Genomic DNA, 5,649 nt, shown 5'->3' on the forward strand with positions numbered 1-5,649 from the left:
AGATGCTAAAGACAAATTTCTATAGAATATTTCTATCGAGTTTCTTTAGAGATGCTAAAGACAAATTTCTATAGAATATTTCTATCGAGTTTCTTTAGAGATGCTAAAGGCAAATTTTTATAGAATATTTCTATCGAGTTGCTGTAGAGATGCTTAAGACAAAATTCTATAGAATATTTCTATGCGGTTGCTTTCGAGTCCCTACAAGCAAATGCCTATAAAAGCTAGGCCAATATGTGTAAAGTACTTGCAATTTACCAAAGTTCTACTGTAGGCAATAAGGACTACAGTAAATGCAGTGGCAAAATAATTGGTGCTAAAACCACAAAGTATTCAGTTTGAAATGTTTATTGCCCTTCTGACTAGATACATGATTCATATATGTGGCATACACGCTTGAGACTAGAACTTGCAACACACAAACTGCAGCTGCCAACATGCTTCTCAGGTCAAGCTGGTGGTGCTAACACACGAAACATGAGGTAAAAAATCAGTGGCAGCGTGATTACAGTTGACACCTGGCAATAACAGGCTTGACTAGGACAAGAAACCATACCATTAAAACTGCAAAAGGAGTGCCTGTTCCAGCAGTGCACATTGAATGGTTGGATACTAAAGCCTGAAAATAGACTGATATGAATGTGCACTGCAATGTTGTGTCAGCCTGACGAAACGACACAGCATTTTAGTCTGTTTAAGTGCAAAAATAACACTGGCAGTCGCTGCAAAAATGTGGCAAATGATGGCTTTCACAGATAAGTACACCATATGCCGAAACCACACAGCATTTTAGTCTATGTTTATGTGTAAAATTAGCACTAGCAGGCCCTGCAAAAACGTGGCAAACAGTGGTTTTCATAGAGCAGTACAGCAATTATCGTACAAAGTTTAAAAGCTTGTATTTCGTTGTAAGGGAAACAATTTTGAGATCAGAGCCAATATTCTAATTAGGGCGAGAAATACAAACCAGACCAACACACGCAATGACTAAAAAAGAGATTTAGCTCAGGAGCTCCTATTTAATACGCATGAACAGTGAAATAGTTTTTCTTGGCAACTATGGAACCAAATTTGATGAGGTTTGATACATTTAAAAATGTTTAATCATAGTTTTTACATTAACACCATAAATTTTTATTAAAACTTGCTGAAAATAGCAAAACTTGAAGGAAAAGGACTTAGTTTGCAACTGTAAATAAATAAAAAAGAACTAGCACAAGGTCGGTAATTCTGTAAATTTTCCTACTCAAATACGTCCAAAATACAGAAATACTTTTGAGACAACCACAGCACTAATTTGAATTAAGTTTGTGGCATTTGAGAATTCAACTTGTTGCAGGAAGAACTATTTGGCAGGTTTAAGAAAGATAACACTACGAAGCTTACTAATCCCCGTCTCTGTGCCAGAAAGAGATATAACAGTTCTGCAGACTCCATCTGCTATGTATAAAGTCAACAAACTTTATATATGAATGTACAGCTTACATGAAATTGTTGCAATGTTTCAGAGTTTCGCGCATCAACTCATAAATTAGTGATTGTGTATTAGAGCAGCATATGGTATCTCTAATTTGCCAGATTAAATTATGGTATTAGGTCCAACAGAAATGTGATCTCATTTTTTAGTTGTGAGTAAGATTTGTTAACCTTACTGCTCTGTTTACTTCAAAATTTGCAGTTTTCATGAATTCGTATCAAAAGCAGACTAGTTGTCTGAAATTGTTTTATCATGGTACTGTGCTACGTGAATTAGGCTTTTCCAAATAACATGTTCACTTTGATGCAAGGATATTTCTTTATTTTACCTGATTCCTTGCTGAAAAACTGCACAGTATTCACGAGATATGAATAAATAAATATTAAGTGAATAAGTAAACAAATAAATATTGCGGTTTGTCTTATCATTCCACCACCAGCATGACCTGTATGGAGCTTTGGCTACTGCTCACATGTTTCAAGTTCATTCTTACATGATCACCTGCTGTTTCACTTCCCAGGAAAGGAGTGAGGAAAGGCTAGTTTTTGGCCTCATTTGGTCCGTCTAGTAACGGCGACGCTGGAGCCTGGAAAATACAATTGAAATTAATTTTCAAAAGGTGTAATGAACATTCAGCCATAATGTATGAGCAGGCACAAACACTCCACAAATATCTATATAGTTGTAGCATTATGCTAAGTTTCATTTCAGTATTTCAGAAAAAAAATTGTAACAGAAAAGTGGCAGAACACCCCACCTCCCCACGACTCTGCCAAACAGCGGCAGTTCTTTTGAGAATCACTTTTGACAATATCATTACTTTCCCAAGATTCTGTGACATCAGCACTGGGCCAATGTGCCTGGCAGTAGAATATCATTGCTGATGACAAAAAGCATCTCCAAACGACAACAGCCTAGTCACACATTAATCTCATCTTGCAGTGACAACACATTCCCCATTTATAACATAAGCAAGCAGGGACACCCATGAGCTAAGAGTCCTATACAGAAGTCACACTGTGCATAGGAAACAAATTTTTTGAAAAGAAGGGAATGACCTACTGGCTTCTATTGCTGAGCGGTAGACAAAATTAATATTCCAGCCGCTGTTAGCCATAGTTGGTATGTACTAGGCTTAATATGCCAATAATAAATTTCTCACATGGAGCTTGAGCAATCATGATGATGCATGCAAGTATCCATTGTATGGGGAACAATAATGTTTTACGTTGTTTTCGCAAATTATGATGGATAACTGCCAATTTGTGGTATTTGGAACACAGTCGCAGTGTCACTGTTAGATACAATGGACACAGTATATTCGTGCTTTTTGAGTTATTGAAACAATTAGTTTCTAATCTAGTACAGGTTGTGAACTGATATGTATCCTAAACGCAATGATAAGACTTCCCAATTGCAATTGAAAAGTTAATTCAATTTTAATTAAAAAGGGTCCTTCTTGCAACATGGCATGTGAAAAACAGAAAACAAAAATTATACTAATCATGTAACTTTGAAAATTGATTGCATAACTGCTCTGTAGGTCAAGCAGAAAATTTAACAAGAAATAACGTACCTAAAACTAGTTGCAACAAACAAATTTGTTACTACGAAGGTTGCAGACAATTCAGTAAACAGATTGTGACCCAGTCTTTTTATGTGGCATTCCTCAGCGAACTTGTTGGTCAATTGGTTGCCACAGCTGAACAAAACAGATGAACAGTCTAAATCTGGCGTGCAGCCCCATTGGTGCATGGTCAAGTGGGACAAACATACTGATCTGGGGAGTGAATTATGGTGCTGTCTTAGGCACGTGTTGAAGCACCGGTCAATCTGCTGCATGTACATTTGACCAAATATACACATGATCACAAGAATAGACTACACTACCCTGACAGACACAAGACAAATTTAGTGGTATCTAAGCAAGCCTTTCTTGTCAGGGTGCCTATATGCACAGCAGTGTGCAAGAGAATTGAGAAAGGCAAGCAGGCAAGGGAGGCTTGCTCGGTGAAAGATATCACAAAATTTGTCGTATGTGTCACAGGCAGTGTACTGTATCCCTTTCACATGTGGTCAAGCGTACATAGGGCAAACTGGCCAGTATCGTATGTGTATAAGAGATCACCATATGTAATTCAAAAGACCAGTACGCTCATCCAATTTGGCCGTACACTTCCACAACGGGGCTTCATGTCGGATTACAATCGTTCATCTGTTTTCATCCACCGTAAAAATTGACAAGTGAAATCGATGAGGCATACCACATATATAGTAAGACATGTGGGTGAGCCCCCATTCTTAATGCAACGAACAAAAAAGGCATCCTGTGCAGGTCACAAGGTATCCATATCAGTCTGTGCCTATGTACTACTGAAGTAAATGCAGCATAGTAAATACTGCCGTCAAATTAATTTTCAAGAAATTAAAGCTCACCAAATGTGTCTTTTGCAGTGGCTGTTACTATGGGAACAGAGAAGTAACTGTAAAGATATCAATGATAAGCAAAGGTGTGTACGTGCTTAGACCTGTGACATATTTAGTCCACTACACTTCGAATTCCTATATGCACAGCAAACTGCATGAGATTGTAGCACAAACAGAAAAAAATTATGCAAATAAGGGGTACAGCATAGGAAATAGTTTTCAAAGCTTAAAACCACAATAAAAATTCAAATACACTACGTACAAAGCAAGAATTGTATATCACTTGCAGGTAAGCAGGTAAGCAACTTACACAAAAGAAATACTAAACATCAGGAAAGGTTAGGTATAGTTTTATACAAAACACAATAATGTGGGCATAATGGCTATGCACACAAATAGGTAGCAAGTTCAATAAGGTTGCATAAATATTTAGTCTCTTTAGTAAGCTGCATTAAGTAATGTGTTGACAAACTTCACCATGAATGACACCAAGCCCCCTTTTTGGAACACATACATTTCATACACACCTGACATGACCATCCAGATCACACGCCATGCTGCTGCAGCCATATATCCACAGGGTCTGCATTTCTGGGGGCTCCTCGATCTTGTAGTTTATGTTGTGGGTCACGGCCTCGCCACTACAAAATGAGTTCTATGTTAGCTTATAGCAGTGGCACAATAAAGCTGTGATATCGTGAAAACATGCAATCAGCTCCTAAAACACTCATGAAAACAATGTCTGCACTAATGTGGAAAGAGAGCAAATGCTTGAAATCATCGAATGTCATCACAATAGGGACCTCTACATCAAATAAACTTTTGGACGCGCCGCAGCAGCAGATTACAATCTAATCTTAATGTTTTTTTCCATTACTTAGTATAGGCAACGTTCCCCTGTCATGTTTAGTTAAGTCAGTTATGTCAACACATCTTGTCTTGGAAATAAAGCTGTACTAGTAGCAAGCTGTGATTGGCTTACATTTTTTCCCTAGAACTGTACGTTAGCCAAAAACCTCGTAAGCAGATATTGTGCACAACATCGAAGCATATATAAGTGAGGAAACGTAATTGAAGAAAGAATCGATGAAGAGGTAGACAGGTCGTTACTATGCAACTTTAGCAGACAAGCGGGAGCTCACGCACAGCTGCACAAGGTGAACACGATTTGCGAAACTTTTCTCAGCGGAAGCAAACGCTTATCAGGATTATCAATTCCGCACTGTGGCAATAGAGTTGCGTACACAATTTTTACAACCAGCGCGTAGCAAGTTTCACCACAGGGTTCACTGTTGACGCGGGTGTTCCACTTGCTACGTTCGCAAGGCACTCTATACACACACGGGAAGCACACACAACAAGGATGAACGCACGTGTAGTTGGCGAGCACGATTGCTTACCGTTTCAACAGTACGACGAGGTCGAAAGGCACTCTCCAAGTTTCCAGTCATGCGTCTGCGATGTTACTTGCAGCAAACAAGCCACTGGGTAGTGGACGAGCTGAAGCACGCTAATAATACGCATTACTTCTTTGCGCCGTCCACGTCTTCAGATATATGACACCCTCGCCCCACCTGGCACCCGGAATCCACTGCCTAAAGACCAGGCATATTCAGCCCAAAAGATGCGGTGCCTTTGTATAGCGCACTAGAAAAGTCGACGGAACATTCTAAATTCCAACCACTATTACAAGAGAAATTCTGTAGCGCGAGGAATTTAAACCCTTAGCCACTGGTGCCCTTGTT

At 39.0% G+C, this 5,649-nt stretch overlaps 1 long non-coding RNA gene across 1 annotated transcript; it reads right to left on the reverse strand.

The window, feature by feature from the left end:
• Positions 1–351: 351 nt before the first annotated feature.
• On the reverse strand, positions 352–5,438 carry LOC135909535 (uncharacterized). Its single transcript, XR_010566727.1, has 3 exons — positions 5,305–5,438; positions 4,432–4,545; positions 352–2,063 (listed from the first exon to the last, which is right to left on the reverse strand). It is a non-coding gene; the product is annotated as an uncharacterized lncRNA (long non-coding RNA).
• Between the last annotated feature and the right edge of the window lie 211 nt (positions 5,439–5,649).

Source organism: Dermacentor albipictus, chromosome 5 (assembly GCF_038994185.2).
Source record: "Dermacentor albipictus isolate Rhodes 1998 colony chromosome 5, USDA_Dalb.pri_finalv2, whole genome shotgun sequence".
Classification (NCBI taxonomy): Eukaryota; Metazoa; Arthropoda; class Arachnida; order Ixodida; family Ixodidae; genus Dermacentor; species Dermacentor albipictus.